Below are 18,139 nucleotides of genomic sequence, written 5' to 3' on the forward strand. Positions count from 1 at the left end.
CTTATCTTATCTTATCTTATCTTATCTTATCTTATCTTATCTTATCTTATCTTATCTTATCTTATCTTATCTTATCTTATCTTATCTTAAATCACCAGTAATACTCTTTATTGACCTGTGGACGGTGGTGCGCCACGAAATCTGGATGCCCATTATTTTTTATTCAGTTTTATTTATATAGTACCAAATCACAACAACAGTTCCTCAATTTGCTTCTCGTGCATATTAGCAAATGCATTAATAATTGATGCATTACAGCCCTCTACCTTTGTGTTTTGGTTTACTTTTTTAATTTAAGAAAGAGATTTTCCTGTATTTTTAATTCAATTTCATACTCATGTCAGTTTGTCAGTTTGTCACAGTGAAAGAGACAACGTTCCTCCAAGATCATGGTGCTACATATAACAGACAATCAGCACAGGACTACATGAAGTGCAATGTGCAAACATTGCAACAAAAACAAAACAAAGAGACACGAGACAGTGCAGACACAACAGTGCAATAGAAATGTGCAAAAGACTCAGCATTGTGCAAAAAGCAACTTGGTGTTTAATGGTGTGCATAGGATTCACTTCTGTGGATGGATGCAACATGAGAGGAGGAGCTGGTATGGAGGTGGAGGGGTTTCAAAACAGCTTGCAATAACTGGCAGACTAAAGCAGTTTGAATAGTGTGCCCTGTATTAGATAGCTAATAATAGTAGTAGTAGTGTATCAGTTGAGCCATCGGGCAATGTCGGCTGGCATTGAGATCAGCTGATCTGCTAAGGCGTGGAAGGAAAATCGGTGAGATTTTAGGTCCACAGTGTGAGCCCTGTTGCACGCATACAGCAAAGCAGAAAAGTTAAACAAAATAAAATGACAAAGTGAAAAAGGGTTTGCTTGAAATCCATGCAAATGAACTAAAAATAAAAAAACAAAAAATATAACAAGTACTCAAGTATTCACAATCTTTGCATGACACTCAAAAATGGGCTCAGGTGGATCCTGTTTCTACTGATCATCTGTCAGATGAGTCCACCTGTGGGGAAGTCAGCTGATTTGGACATAATTTGGAAAGGCACACACCTGTCTATATAAGATCCCGCAGTTGTCAGTGCATGACAGAGCACAGACCAAGAAGTCCAAGGAATTCTCTGAAAACTTCCGAGGCAAGATTGATTGATCTGTGGAGGGGTACAGAAACATTTCTACAACATTGAAAGTCCCTGTGAACACAGTGGCCTCTATCACCTGTAAATGGAAGAACCACCAGGACACTTTCTATAGCTGTCAGACCAGAGAGGCTCTGTGACCATGAAAAAATTCTCTGGTCTGTTGAAACAAAGAAGGCTTTGGCTTGAAGGCCGAGCATCGTTCATGGAGGAAACTAAAGTAGCCAAAATCATCCTAACAGTGAAACAAACAGTAGGGATGTTTTTAGCAGCAGGAACTGTGAGACTAGTCCAAGTTGAAGAAAAGATGAATGCAGCAATGCACAGAGACATCTTTGATGATAAACAGCTCCAGAGCGCTCAAAGCCAAGATAACACAGGAGTGGCTTGGACTTGAACCTGATTGAACAACTCTGGAGAGATCTGTAAATGGCTCTGCACCAACACTCTCCACCCAATTTAATGGAGCTTGAAGGGTTCTAAGAAAAGTGGGAGAATCTGCCCTAAAATAGTTGTGCCAACCTCGTAGCATCATACTCAAAAAGACTTGAGGCTGTAATTTCTGCCAAAGGTGTTTCCAGAAGGTATTGAGTGAAGGGTCTGAATAGTCATGTATGTGCATATAGACACACCTCCCATGGCTTTTACTGTAATAGCAGTAGACCTTCATTGGCTCTTGACGTTATAAAATGCTTACGTGGGTGCATGCGTGTGTGTTTTACAGTAACAAGCACACCACCATGCTAACTGACTTGACCTGTAGTTCCACACTATACTTATCCAAACCGTTGTGGGGTCAGTTCTTGTGCAACAGCCTAACCTCAAAGCTTTAAATAACCTTGCCTTCACCTTGCTGAATCAGCAGCATCTGTGATGTCTCACAAACAAAGAGGCTTTATCTCCAAATAGCAACCCACTCTTTGGGTTTTAGACATGTTTCCCAAAAGTCCTGACTCGTTTCCTCCTCCGTGTTAATAAAGTCCATTACCGGGCCAAGCGTCCTCCTCAAATCGCAGACACACGCCCAAATCGCACACAGTCTTGAGCTTTTAGTGCCCCTTTGGTTGAAAGAAAACAGGAAGCATGGAGACTCTGGGATGGGAAGGGATGGCTCCCCTGTCTCTGGATGTTTTAGTTGGATTCCTGTTTGGCCCTAAAATAAGCTTCACTCACTTTTCTCAAGACCTGATTTCATATTTTCATCAGATTTTAGAAATCCAAAAATACAACACAATAGTTCAGGCTTTGGGATATGAGAGAGGCAGTTGAGTTCATTCCTGCCATGTTTTTAGTATCCCTCCATCCCCTCCCTCCTCCCCCTCAAGGGGTACCTTGACTTGTTGCTGTGTATTCCCAAGAATCTGCCTCATGAATCCTCATGGCTTTTTTTTTTTGTCCCCTGCCATTCTTGCTACTTCCTCTGTGAGTTGTATAAGCTGGCCTCTATGAACAAAACCTCCGCTGTGCTTTTTTAATTCACAGCAGTTGAATTATGCTACGGTTTCCACCTGTAGCCATGTTTTCCTCTCGTTCCCAGCTGATTTTTATCATCACAATGAGGACCACTGTGTCTGTCTCTGATCGGAACTCCACTCCTAGGCCAGCTGTCAACATTGTATATGTAAAGTGTAGTGAATACTGTGTTGACTCTAGTGCCCAGGATGTGTTTAACAGGCACACCAATGACAAAAACAAACCCCCTGAGAGAGTTTGAATTGGACAGAGTTGCACGTGCCAGCTACGTTCAGATCACGGAAAGTACAACAGAATGTAAAAAATGTATTGGCAACATTTAATACATTCAGTCAGAAATATGTTTTTAATGTGAAACCACTGGCCCTTTGGCATTTTTTCTCACTTAGGCTTTAAGCATGTACTGACAAGTGGGATTTACATCAAAATCTGAAAAGTAAAAATCAGGCAAGGATAACTAAGGTAAAATAGAATTCAGCTCAGATGAATGAATATGATTTTTTATTTTAGTGAAAATAAATATGAGTTTTCTAACGTTATTGTGAAAATGTTTTGTTTTTGGGGTTTTTTTTACTAAAATTCAGTCTATTTTTTCATGTTAATGATAAAATTAAAAACATAAATTGCCGTCTGTAGCTTTTTTTTTAGCTCCATTTTCCAGATAATGTTTGATAACCACTAACTAAAAGACAGCCTGATTTGAGAACTTGCACAACAAGCAGCAGGTTTATCTACAATCAGTGATATCAAAATAAAACATAACACAGGCTAAAATATCGTGTAACACCAGCTCTTGTATAATGAACATCATTTGGATCACTGCTCCCGTCAAAACTGAAAGCCCAACCACCCCATCCAGTGCTCACCCTGCTTTTAGATGAATGTAGCTTCATATTTGCACAAATTCTTCTTCTTTCAAAATATAATTTTGCTTTAAACAAGCCTGGTAGGTTTTAAAACAAATCACCACCACTGATGGTGAGCACAGCTGACGTAATTCGCCAAACACATTCATGTTCTCCTCAATATGACTTGGGCTTTGTGATAACTTTTAAGTTTCAGCACCAGTTTTTACTTGTAGTTTTTTTTTTTAATACTTTGGGTTATGACAAAATATTTGCTAAGCTAATGAGCCCCAGCTTACTTTTTCTTTTTTGCTAATTAGCATTGATGTGCTAGCATCTGAAATTACAAATCCATCCATCCCTTCACCCTGGATAGATTCCCAGTTCATCACAGGCCAAACAGTACAAATTAACCACGCTAAAGATTGCATCTGCAAGTATTCAAATTTAATTTGTGAAGTCCTCAAAAAACAAAAATAAAGAGCTGAGAAGTACACTAAATTAATCATGCTGAAATATTTTTGGATCTGGTGGACAGAGTGAATGACGTTTCTGGTTTTTCTTGGGAAAGAAGACAGTATAAATCCATCTCACTGGGACACGAGGGGGACGAACAGCCTCGCACAGACTCCAGTTGTTTGCGTGTATAAACGAGACAAACAGGCCTGTGTTTTTTTTAATTGTACATCTCCAAAGAGCATGAATGGAAGACAGCCTCCTCTGTTAGCGTGGCGTGACCCTCCTCACGCCTTAAGAAAAGGCAGAGCATTCTTAAGAGAGGTTATGACCCCAGCATAGAAAAGACACAGTGGTGAATGTGCCACACTGTTAGCTAAAGCCCAGCTAAGAGTGAGCAAAGGAGGAGGGATAGGCTAGTCAGAGGAAGAAAAAAAGAAGGGATTGAAGACCAAGGAATATCTGTGGTCTCACTGAGCTACATGCCAAACCTTACTCCGGATACCAACCAGCCCAGGATGCCATGTTCCTTCACTCACTCTTACCCTTTTCCCCCATTTTTTTAAAGGACAAACAGACCTATGGAAAAAAGGAATGTGTTAATTAAAAGTGTCCAGATGCAGGTGTGTGAGAGGTCAGCCAGGATACCTCCACTTTGGATTTGAGGCCAGCATGCTAATGAACTTGGGCCTTCATGTTGTGTGGTTAGGGCTACACTCACTGAGAAAAAACACAGGATCGAAATACCCCATGTTAAAAACATGGGGAAGAAGCCGAGAGAAAATTTAGAACAATAATGATATCTCCCATAACTCTCACTGAGCCAAGCTTAGAGCGTTTTATTTCTGATACTTGCCTGGCCCCAAATTGAAAATGACAGCATTGATCCGCAGTCATAAACTTGAAAGCAAGGATTCAGATTTGAGTTGAATTTCTTATATAGTGTAATTGCTTCATGTGTTTATCATTTCCTCTTGGAAAATTATTATTCAGCGGGACTAAAAGAGCCTGGGAAAATAGCCCCCCGCCCCCCATAGTTATTGTCATTGCTGTTGAAGCAGAGTAGGAAGTGCACGAAGCCATTTTCTGTTATGATTGTCGAAAAGCTTCAGCAGCCTCAGCGCTGCGCAGCTCTTCTGTGACTGAGGCTCAGACATGTAATTAGGAAAGATCTGAGGAGTTGTGGTTTGGCCTGGCTTTAGCCACAGGACAGGGATGGCACTGAAAGAGATGAGAGGGTGTGTAGACAGAGACAAATGGAAAACTAGCAAATTTTAGTTAGGAGGTTTTGATTGTATCCTGCTGAGTTGCCAGCTTTTTCTAGGATATCTTCACAAGCTAGAAAAATCTTTATAACCAATATGCCTCCATCCGGCACGGAGCATTTAAATATTAGTTTAGTTTCGAAGGGGAGTCACTCATAGTGTCTGTATAATATACAGATGATATAATACCATGAGCATCACCCCAACCGGTCACAGCAGATGGCCCCGCCCCTCCCTGAACCTGCTTCTGCAGGAGGTTTCTTCCTGTTAAAAGGGAGTTTTTCCTTCCCACTGTCGCCAAAGTGCTTGCTCATAGGGGGTCATATGATTGTTGGGTTTTTCTCTGTATCTATTATTGTACGATCTACTGTACAATATAAAGCGCCTTGATGTGACTGCTGTTGTGACTTGGCGCTATATAAATAAAATTGAATTGAATTGAACTGGTTCAGCTGGTCTAAGTTTAAGATATTGGTATATTTAGAATAATTTTTGACGATAGACTGAAACATTTTCTCACTGTCTTCAACACCACCAAACTCATTTCCTAACACAAGGTTGCAGTGCATGGGAACGGCCACTCTAAGGCTGTCTCTGCTTTCCCTAGCTTTTAACCAGCCCTTAAAGGAGTGTCAATAAAAATAGCTCCATTCAATGATAATAGTTTTCCCAGAATTACCCGACGTTATCAACATTATGTGAGTGAGCACATATGATCCTATTTATACTGCAAGAATGTTTAGTAAGTCAGTACAGGAGTAAGTATGCCCTCGTCCAACAGGTTGGGAAGAAGAAATGAAGATGGAGAGAGGGTGGTGGAAAGCACTGCTTCATTCTTGTGAATTGGAGAATGAGTAAAGATTACAGTGACACAAACAAGACAAGTGCACAGGTGTGGCTAGCTTGCTCTTTGTATCTGTGTGAACACAGAAAGTGAAAGTGACCGCAGGGTGTTTATCTCCAACTTCTAGCATGAGGAGAAAGATCCCACCAGAACTTGGTAGAGAGCCAGAGGCCAGTCAAACAGTTATCTGCATTCCCTGGGAGCAATGGATGGCAGAGAGAAGGATTATCCACATGCAACCTATGCAGACATACTTGTGTGCAGTCCTTTAAAGAGCCGACACTACGTAGCCAGATGGGGACGATGCTGTGTGTACGTTAAATGCTGACTGGTTGAAAAGTGGGCCTGAACAGCAGAGTTCACAAAGAATTGGTAGATGCCTAAAGAAATATTTTAGATCAATAAAACCACATGAAAAGCACAGACAGTGGCTGAGGTGCACATTTTTTATAGTTTTATCACTTCTCTGTTTCACTTCAGCTCTTTGCATGCTGTAACCATAGACAGTGTAAAAAAACTGAGATAGCTACCATGATGTCATCCATTGATTTCTCAGGGCCTGTCTTGAAGCCTTGAGATCAGCGTCTTCACTGTTGCTTGGTTTCAAAAAACTAAACATGATGAGGAGAAGTGGGTCTGACTGTCAGAACAAGTCATCATCCAATGAGAATGACATAGATAATCGTCTTTTTTGAAACACAATATGACCAAGATTTGCACAGAAGACTGGCATTTTTCTTCAGTGTGATGAAAAATAGGGATACGCTCCAGCCCCCGAGACCCTGAACTGGATAAGTGGAAGAAAATGGATGGATGACAGAAAATGAGTAAGCCCAGAAACTCATCATGTGTACAGAGTTCAAGAGAGAAAGCCATATTCCCACAATTATGTTTAATTAGAATATGCTAGAGACCTGTATGCTGTTATTATATTTAAGGTTTTCTATCAAATACCATCTGCTGAGTTTAAAAAAATGAAATATGCAAATGTTTTATAGCTATATAATCTTCTTTATATCATGTTAGCTATACATAGAGTTTTGTGTGAACTTGTATATTTCTATTGTAGCTGATCAGGTATAATGCAAAGTTTTCCTGTTATTGAATTCTTTGAGCAACTTGTCTTTCATATTGCACCACCCAGTGGCAGCAGGGCTCTCTTGACTCAGGTACACTTGTTAATAGGGTATTGAGTTCTGTTAAGTGCAAAGAAAGTGGATGAAGCCAAAGCCAGCTCGGTTAGCACCATGGTTCAGAGCTCACCGTGCCGTTCATTCCACCTCTTTGGGAAAGAATTAGGACATTTTTTTCCGCACGTTGTTCAGTAAATCACACATTTTTGGTGTACTTAAAGTAAGCCCCCCAGCCCCAGCAAGCAGTATTAATTTATAACAGCAGGGTGGTGGAAAAGCGTTAGCCGTGTTTATACATTTCAGCTAAAGGAATAACATAAATCCTTAAGTAAACCTAATCTGTCTGTGATTGTAAACAGTCTGTCGCAGTAATGGCCCCAGGAACAAATGAGGACCTCATGGCGGGGCCTCAAGTAAAAGCCCTCCACATACCAAACCCGTTATCCATCCCTCCCTCCCTGTGTTGCATTTTACCACTTTCCATTTAAAACGTGCATCATACTCAGCATATATGTCTATTTTAAGAGGGAGGAGATGCTAGAAACTTCCTGCCGCTGCTTTAAACTCTTGGGGCACTGATTATGAAAATGGTAGGGCAATGCAGGGCCAACGCCTACTGCTGTCTATCTCCATTGGGGAGGCCTGGGGGGGGGGGGGGGGGGGGGGGGCCTCCTTGTTACACAAAGAACGGCCAAGCCAGGATCTGTGCACGAGATAAGAAAGGCAACAGGAAGGAGACAACCCAGATCCCCGTGCTCCCTGACGTGACAGAGCCACTATTCATTTTTCAGGAAGAAAGAAAGAAAAGCAACATCAACAATATCAGATGCAGCATAGAAGAAGAGAAGGGGGATAAAACGAGGAGAAGCAGGCGTCTAATGGGCAACTTAGGAAAAAAAAAACATGTCTCTGTTTGTGTTGGCTTGCTAGAAACCGTTATTAACAAATAATTTAAAAATCACCTTTTTTTTTTCCAAGTCAGCGAATAATCGCACAATATGTCTCCACAAATTAAAGTTGCTGTGGCGTTAATGGCGCCGGGCTTCAGCCAGTTCCACAGGATAAAGAAATGCACTGGCGCCACAGCAGTCCAAACACTTGTTGTTGTCACTACACACATAAATCACTTCTTTCTCTTCATCGCTTCACAGGAGCTGTGAACAATAGCAGGTAAACAGAGATGACGTTGGAAGAAGAGCCTGTTAGCTCAGTGCTGTCCTCTCCCCCACACATTCCTAACAGCCTGTGTGTGGAGTAAAGGTGCAGATTAACAGCCACGGTGCCCTATGTCAGCAAAGCAAACATGCCAGGCAGAACAGGGGAGACAATTAGGATCACACACACACACACACATGCAAATGAAAGAAACTGCTACACTTGTGTGTCAGAGAGCACGCAGAAAGGCCAAAGCAAGAAAACACCCATGAATGTCATATACAGTGGCTTGCAAAAGTATTCGGCCCCCTTGAACTTTCCCACATTTTGTCACATTACAGCCACAAACATGAATCTATTTTATTGGAATTTCACGTGAAAGACCAAAACAAAGTGGTGCACACGTGAGAAGTGGAACGAAAATCATACATGAGTCCAAACATAAACTGCTGTTCACAAACGCTGTCCATCTAATCTGACTGAGCTGGAGCTGTTTGGCAAAGAAGAATGGGCAAAGATTTCAGTCTCTAGATGTGCAAAGCTGGTAGAGACAGACCCTAAAAGACTGGCAGCTGTAATTGCAGCAAAAGGTGGTTCTACAAAGTATTGACTCAGGGGGCTGAATAATTATGCACACCCCACTGTTCAGTTATTTATTTGTAAAAAATGTTTGGAGTCATGTATGATTTTCGTTCCACTTCTCATGTGTGCACCACTTTGTTTCAATAAAATTGATTCATGTTTGTGGCTGTAATGTGACAAAATGTGGAAAAGTTCAAGGGGGCCGAATACTTTTGCAAGCCGCTGTAGCTGACTCACTGCTGGGTTGTGGAGATTTTAATGAAATGTTCATTCAACCATGTTTGCACACAAATGAGTTCACTTCAGCGATTTTGGTAAACGACACTGTGCAGACTGCATTATGTCATAGGTGACAACTTAAATCAGGGCTGTCGAACTCATTTGACATGCGGTGCCACAAACAGACTGCTTTGATCTTACGTTGGCCAGTCCAGTGAAAATACATAATAAATGTGTAAAATTACAGAAAATGTTTCTGTTGGTTCATTGTCGGAATGATAAAATATGTTTTCATTAATTCAAAGAAAATGTTTGTGTATCAAGTGTAAATTTATAAAGCAGATTTTGAATAAACAGGAACTTTCTGTCATTTATTTGTTCATCTATTACTTGATTGCGTTGGTGCAGTATGAATGGCAAATTATCAATAAAGCTGTAAAACCTATCCTAACCTAATCCGTACACTCCTGCACATTTTCTAGAGCTGTCCAGTGGGCCAGATTGGAGTCTTTGTCTGGCCGATTCTGGTCCATGGGCCTTCTGTTTGACACCCCTGACCTAAATAAATACTGTTGCACAGTTCACTCCTTTGAGCTCAGCTAACAGAGCGTCACTGCTGCTAAATTGCTTTGATGTGAGTTTCTAATTTTGCAGCTTCACATATTTAAGTCATCAACAAGCTTTTATTATGCAGCAGAAGAAATGAGGTCTACATTCCATCACATTGCAAAACCTCTTAACTTAGAATGAAATATTTTAAGATTTTTATTTCCAGAAAGAACAGACTTTAGTTGTCCCAAAACACACCAAAAAGAATGACCCACAAGCAGTGAGCCTTGAAGTCATGCTTTGCCTGTATGTGCTGTCAGGCTGGTGGTCTCTGGAGTGGAGGATCAGCTCCTTGTCCTGCCTTCACAGTGGGAAGACAGAATGGCAACAGTGTGGACAGAGACATGTGGATTGAGGAGTGGGAAGAGGAGGAGGACCAAGCTGGACTGGACTGGCAGCAGCAGCAGTTTGCCTAGGGAACAATTTGGACCCCATAAGTGTTTGGTTCACTGTTTCACTTTAAAGACGAAAAAAGAAAGAAAGAAAAAAGAAACACTTGGTGTCTGATCGAATGAAAAGGCCCCATCTTGCTGTGCGGTTAAGGGTTGTTGTGGGTCTGAGTGCACGTTTATCTCAGACGGGGACATCGTAGAGGCAACTGCTTGTGGTGAAGTACTGATACATGTCAGTGATACATCATTTGGCCATATTCACTTTATCAGAGATGTACCTTATACAAAAATAGCACAACGTACAACAAATACAATTTTAAAAGCCTAATATATGCTTTATTTACATTGAAACATGCTTTTAAATAAAACTTACTAAAAACTATGAAAACCAATTATTTTATAGCCAATTAAAATTTATAACATGCTAAAAATACAGGAGTTACCTATCTGTTACGGTTACATGTTTGAGTTTTTTTATCCAATAAAACATACTGCTCTTCTGCTGGCCAGCTAATCCTAGACATATCTATATCTATTATTAATGATTTTTAAGAGAGCTTTTTGAATCTGCTTCCACACTCTTGCACATCCACAGATACTTTTTGAGGGGCTCGTTAGATATTAGCCTGATGACATACACTTCAATAGCAAAAACACCAGATACTGTCGCTCCGTAGGGACGTTCAAACTCTTGGCATTGAATTTTCCAGTAACATACGAGTCTACTTTTATGGCTATGACGGTGTGATAAAAGTAGAACTGCACTCGCGTTTTTCACAAGACCAATCTGTTTTTTTAAAAACATTATTAAACAGTGAAAATATGTACAATGGTAGTGTGACGATGCTGAAGAATATCTCTCTCATTCTTTCTGTTTCACTGATTTTCGGCAGAAGGCCGCCCCTCCGTGAGCCTGGTTCTGCTGGAGGTTTCTTCCTGTTAAAAGGGAGTTTTTCCTTCCCACTGTCGCCAAAGTGCTTGCTCATAGGGGGTCATATGATTGTTGGGTATTTCTCTGTATCTATTATTGTAGGGTGTACCTTACAATATAAAGCACCTTGAGGCGACTGTTATTGTGATTTGACGCTGTATAAATAAAAGTGAATTGAATTGATTTATTGTTTACGGTTCTGAAGATGGTGGAAAGTGAATTGGACTCTCTCATTTGGCTTTAAGGGTATTTAATGTAAATGTCATTGTTGTGTTTAAAAACTGTTTAAAGACTCCAGAATTAACTAATGCTGTCAACTGAATGAGTAGAAATAACTGCTGTGTCCAAAATATCTATGCCGTTGAAGCGATATTAACTGATTTTAAACAAGTGCTGCGCTTTACTTTTATGTAATACAAATTTATACCACAAGATGGCGCAGTTAGTGAGCAGAACCTATATTTGATTAGAATATTGGCCTGACAAAAGGATAGGTCTAATGGTTAAATGTGTGTAGAGCTAAAAAGAAATCAAAGGCTAAAGAGCCACGCTCATTAGTCCTAGTTGCAAAGCACTGCACCCGTGGTGACATTTTTAATCAATTTCTACAGAGAATAAATATAAAAAGTACCTTTAACAATGCAACTCTGTTTTGTACATTTTTTCTTACCTATTTTATAGAAATAATAATAAAAAAAATGTCAATTACATGAAAATTCAAACTACAACATGTAAAATTCATGCACTTTATTAGACTCTATTGCCTGCTTTTAGGTACGGTTTCAAGAAGGATTAAATGTTTGCTGTTTCATTTTCACTGAAATATACTGATTCAAAATGTGGATATTTGTTTCCCAAATATAAACACATCACTTAATCCAGCTGCAGTGTCAACGTGTGTTCCTGCCATATTTCTGGGGCATCCATTTCCAGTCCTGTTGGGAAGAACTAAGGGGATTTTGTGTAAGTTTTGAAGGCACAATCAGAGATTACTCAGAGGCAACATATATGTACTGCAAACTTAAACTGGGATTTTTTCCCTTCTTTTCTTAGCATTAGGGGCCGCAGTGAGCACTGATATTACATGTTTTAAAAATGCCCCAGGCGCTATGTGTAATGATCTGTAATGTATACTGTGTGTTTAGACTCCATCTTCATGTTTCTCTGATCCCCAGCCTGCGTTTTACAGATGATAAATCTCTCCACAAGGAACAGAATAAACATTCTTATTGTTAATTCAGATTCAGTGCTTATATTGGATGGTGTTTGAAAGCAGATGCGTGGCAAGTCTTATGCAATAAAGATTAACGTTAAATTAATACTAAAATAACTACTGCACGACCTGTTAAATCCAACCTATATTCCCCATTCCTTCAAGCAGATCCTTCTTTTCACTTGTATTTACACAGACATGAATTGCACTCCAGTTTATATAGTGAGGAACAGATAATGAGTTGGCTTGTTTGCTCTGTAACGACAGAAAACTACGAGGGAGTCAGAGAATTGTGAGGTTTGAATTTCAGAGAGGGACCCAAAGGAAGTCATAAAGTTAATTCTCTAAGACAAGACAGTGGATGATTAAAGCTAAACAAACAATATTGTTCAGTGCAGGGAAGTTTGACAGGATGTTTGGCCAAGTAACAGCACAGAATCACGTCCGCTGGAAGGCATGGTGAAGTTTCTGCTCGCATTACTGCCATGAGGTTGCATTCAGGAATTAATGGTTTTCAAAGTCATTATGGAAAACTTAGCAAACAGAAGCTTGTTTAGACGTGCATTACTATCACTGGCATTCACTTGGAGCCTAGGAGCCGATGTAAGTCATTTATCTTATGACTTACATAAGATAAATGACTTACATGACTTACCTCTTTATTTATATATAAATAGAACAATGCATAATTTTAGATTACTTTTAGTTATTCATCTATCTATTTTATACAGCTCATCCAAGCCTCTTCTCATCTGCCTGTAGTACTTTCAGGTTATGACTCTTTAAAATGGGTACAGATTTGTTTAAATTCAGATCTATACTCTATGGACCAAACTGATATTAGCCATGTAAGCTCCGTCAATAAAACGTCCTTTTTTTCCCACCCTCCAAGTAACTAGTGTTAAACTTTTTTAAGGGGCCAAGACATTAAATGATCCTCTAAACACCTGCGATAAGCACTAATGTCAGGCTTTAAGTCTCTGGGCTTCTACAGTAGCATTATGTTAGAGTGTCCATTGTTAGTCACGGGTAGCTTACTGGCTTGTGCAGTATTAAACAACACAAACACAGAACAGGAACACCTTAATCACAGAGCAGCTAGGGCCAGTAATGTGATACAGAGGGATCCAAACTAGTGACCTAATGAGAGACATCTGTGATTTCTCTACTGTAGTCTAGCTGAAAATGTCACTCTCACACTTCAGCAGATTGGTTCTTTATAGTGAATGGAGGAAAATATATCTGACAATTGAACTCTAGGCTAAATGTACCCAACATGGACTTTATGAAATATCATGAACAACTGGGAGTGATTTCTTTGAAGAGTCTTTGGTACAAAATCAAAATTGAGAAAGAACATGTATTGAGGACCACCTGGCATAACTGCGACGCATTCTGTGCTAGTTTCTGTGTAATCGGGCCAACTAACATGTGTGAGGTCTGAGATGCACAAAGGATTCGTTTTTCTAATGAGTGCTGACATTAAACTAATGTAAACTACTGGCTTGCCAATGTGACAATCACACCGGTGTCACCAGATGGGCTCTGTGAGAAAATACTGTACTTGAGATAGTACCAGTACAATTTTACACATGGTGGCATGCAGAGTGGAAAGTCACCTAAAATCACAAAAGAAGGCTTTAAAGAGCTTTTGTGTTTTTGCTTTATTTGTGTCTGTGAATCTCACCCAGAGAAATACTCTGGAAACAGAGTTTGTTTTCTTGTATCTGAATGTTTTGGCTGTTTTTTCCTGCATTTCTCAAAGTGAAAGGGCATTGGAGTTCTGTTTGTAGGGTTGCTGTTCCCCCGGGTGTAAAGCCGTAGAGGCCATACCAGGATTGCTTCATCTGAAAACAAGCAGCCGTTCTTTAGTAAGCCCATGAAATCTAGGTTGTTTTGGTTCACTGTGTCTGTTTGCCTTCTCTTAGTCCTAATATTCCAACTCATCACACAGAGAGGGAACCTGGCATGTGTATTCTCTTGGGCTATAAGACTATTCTGGAATTTGATTTCATTTTCATGAAATGCAGATGTATAACTCACTTTGTAAATCTTTCTGAGTGTGCGATGAAAGCAGGTACATGTGCACATTTTTAGCATGTTCAAGTGATATTTACTAGTTAATCAAACAGTCTTCAAGCAACGGCACAGGCGTTGATACCTGCCTACAGCCTCATGAATCATAAGCCTGTGTTTGGGTTTCTGTTAGGACAGTGTACGGAGAGGTTTTCACCCACTGCAAACATGGTCCCATGTGCATCGCTGAACATGGATGACAAATGCAATCGTGGAATACTAGTTGGTTGATAAGTCTACTGGAATAGGGAGGGGAGTGACAGTAGAGTTCACGAGGAATGGGATAAGTGTGAAAACAATCAAAGATAAAAAAATACAGCATGAAAAGTACAGACAGTGGACCTTTTCCATTGTTTTTAACACTCAGTTTCACTTCAGCTCATTCTATGTTATGACTTCACACTTCTGACGGACCAACAACAGCATCAATAAGAGTAGTCCACAGACCGGTTGTAGCACATGTTTTTGATACTACCCCCATCTGGCAACAAACACTCTCTGCAGGTAGGCAATTATCAATCAGAGTTATTATAGTCAGAGTCAAAAGAGCAAACCAATTCATGCGAAAGCAAATAAAGTCAGAGAGGTTTGCAGTCCTCTGAAGGACACAACAACATGCAAAATTTGTTGCCAGTGTAAGTTCAAGTGATCATTTCAGTGAAGGAAAAGTCTCTTTGTGGAAAAACATCACATAAGCAGCTGCGGAAATTTCAGTTGCTCTAAATGATGCCGTTCCATCAGGGCCATGCAGTAAATGTGCCCGCTGGCTTGTTCGTGGTAGCACAGACAGAGCTTTGTCGGCTTGACAGAGGAGCCCTGGCTCTGCTAAGAGTCCATATTTGTATGTGATGATGGAGCAACACAGACTTGAAAGAATAAAAACTGCTTCTTTTGTTATTTGATTTCCATCAGATGCTTGAATAATTCAGTTTTGGAAGGATTTGTTTGCTGTGACTGTTCGCATGAAAGAAGAAGAAAATATCATTTCTGAATTATTGTCCTAAATAACTTGTGCAAGTTCAGGTTGGTGGCACATCCACACACAGCAGCTCTAGACTCTAAAGATCGATGCTTTGTTTGCACCCAAAGTTCGGTTGGCTGCACGCACCAGTGCTGACAAGCTTAGTTGACCCTAACACAGTCACTCAAATATGTGTGCTGCAGGTTATCCACACCTTGCAGAGACATAAATGTGTGCAGTTAAGACTGGGTTTGCACACTGTACTGCCTTTCCATCACATGAGTTTTCACTTGCTGCTTCTGCACTCGACACAAAGACCTCATTGTGACCAGCGGGATTCCACTGCTATAGTCCTAGGTGAGATTATACAAACACACTTATATGTGTGCTCTACATCAGCTCTAAAACGATCTTACACCAACATATAAATACTTGCATTATAGATTTTTGTAATGTCTAAATGCACAGAGCCACACAAAGAGGGTGCATGCTGTTCATTAGAAATACTGCAGGTTAGATTCACGTTGCCTCTGCAAGAATCAAAGCCAATATTGCCATCTTGTGGAGAAAGCCCCATACAACACATTAAAATAGTTTAGAGATACCAAGTACATATGCTGTCATTTTTAAACAATAAATGTTTGAAATCTAGTTTGGCTTTACAGTTGAAAATAAAGTAATTTAGATTGTCCTTCTAAAAAAAAAGTTTAATTTCATACCCACAGTTGGTTCATCAAAACATTTCGCGGTAGCCTGTGTTAAATAAAAACACTGCCACATGTTTTATCTGGTCATTGTGCTTATTAGAAACTGTACATATTGAAAGCTGGCTTTTAAACAAGCATGAAATGATTACATTAAAAAAAAAAAACATCTCTTTAGTCCCAAACTGAAGGCGACAATCCGACACATTCAGACGTAGTAGTAGATGGAATTATTGAAATTATTATTTTTATTGATAAGTACTCTATGTCTAATTTGGTTGTATTACAACTTTCTATGTTGTAAGTTATATTGGTTGCGAAGCCGTCAAGTATCAAATCTGTACCAACACTCTCCACATTATATCAAACAGTTGCATGTTTAGAAATGGAGCTGTTAGACAGAAAAACATCAACTGGTTTTCCAGTATATTAGTAATTGTCTTTAATCATACTTTAGACCAACCTGTTTTACTTCTCCTTTCATTTGTGCTTTGGCTTGGGGAAATTGTTTCTTGATAAATTATAAATTCACTTTCACAATATTGTGAATTATAGCAACATCATCTTCTGTACAGTAAGTTCACATTGTTATGATGATGATACCCAGCTCTACCTGTCTACCAAACTTACAACCATTAGTAAGGAAATTACAAGAAATCAATTTTCAATTGTCGCGCAATCTTCTCAAATTACACCGTCTGAGCCGAGTTGCCGAAAGCGGCAGGTCGAGGGGATGTAGCTCAGTGGTAGAGCGCATGCTTTGCATGTATGAGGCCCCGGGTTCAATCCCCGGCATCTCCATTTTCTTTGCCTGCAGTCCAGCGCACTGCTGCTCGAACTCCGAGCTTTCCTAAATGACACAAAAGATGGGTAGGGGGAAAGATAAGAGCAGTTCCCTGAGAATATACGTCATGACACTAATCCCCTTAACAGCGTGACGCTGATTGTCCTCCGTGTTGAAAGAGCAATGTCTCATTGGAGAAACCAAACAGCCACTTCATAAACGCAAGGCACGGCATAGAAGAGCCACCTCAACAGGACAAGACTCAGCTGTACATCTGTATCTGAAGACCAAAGGTCGCTCTTTTGTGAATGCCAGTGTCTACGATTTGGACAGAGAAGACAGATGGTTTGAAAAAGGAGGGAAAGAAGCCACCTATGTCCACTGTGAACGACCATCTTTGAACAGAGGCGGTGGCTTTCCACACCAAGTGTCTGCCACCAATAATCCAGTTTTGAGATCCCTTCCCAGGCGCCTGAACGCCCACTCAAATCTTTGGCCATTTGACCTCAGTCATTTGACAGATATAGGCAAGGTCTTCACCCGAAACCACTGTTGATAATGACCCACACCCGTCCACGGTTTCTCGGATGAGTGTTGAAACGTCTTCAAGAAACTTAAAGATGTCCCGACGCTTTTGTTTCCAGGCTCATTAAACAATGTGCTTAAGTCGGACTACAAAATGCGCATCTTAAATTCACCACTATGTGTTCTAACCCTGTTGAAACCCTGTTTTATGAAGGCAATTTAAACGAAAACAGCATGTGAAAAATACCATTTCATTACAAAGGTTTGAATTCTTAAGCAAAAGGAACATTTAGCGCCACATTTATGATCAGATTCATTTCTGCAGCATCGCAAAGACTTCTTTTGACGTTAAAAAGCTGCTAGACTTCCTGAAAAGACTCAGAGTAAGTTCTGTGTCTGAAAGGCGTGGGGTGTTTAGGATTGTTGTAATTGCAATAAATAAATTCATTACTTGTTCCAGCATGTTACCTCCCTAAATCAACTGAACTATAGAGAACGGTAAACACACTTTGATCAGTTAATATAGATCATTAACTTTAAATCTATGTTCCTCATACAACAGCGAGTCATTTCGGAGCTCAAAGGGGTTTCGCTCAGTTAGTGATTGATTTTCAGCGCATTCCATGCGATGGTGGTATAGTGGTTAGCATAGCTGCCTTCCAAGCAGTTGACCCGGGTTCGATTCCCGGCCATCGCAGCGCTGATTATTTTGTCTGTCCTTGGCGCAATGTTTTGTTTTGTTTTGTTTTGTTTTGTTTTGTTTTGTTTTGTTTTGTTTTGTTTTGTTTTGTTTTGTTTTGTTTTGTTTTGTTTTGTTTT

General features: G+C 40.1%; 2 non-coding genes across 2 annotated transcripts; both read left to right on the top strand.

The window, feature by feature from the left end:
- Window positions 1-16,740: 16,740 nt before the first annotated feature.
- trnaa-ugc lies at window positions 16,741-16,812 on the top strand. Its single transcript has one exon. It is a non-coding gene; the product is annotated as a tRNA-Ala (tRNA).
- A 1,133-nt stretch (window positions 16,813-17,945) lies between these two features.
- Window positions 17,946-18,017, top strand: trnag-ucc. The gene has a single exon. It is a non-coding gene; the product is annotated as a tRNA-Gly (tRNA).
- Window positions 18,018-18,139: the final 122 nt, after the last annotated feature.

The sequence above is a fragment of the Haplochromis burtoni genome, unplaced genomic scaffold, assembly GCF_018398535.1.
Source record: "Haplochromis burtoni strain Fernald_Lab_line unplaced genomic scaffold, NCSU_Asbu1 Contig_30, whole genome shotgun sequence".
Lineage (NCBI taxonomy): Eukaryota > Metazoa > Chordata > Actinopteri > Cichliformes > Cichlidae > Haplochromis > Haplochromis burtoni.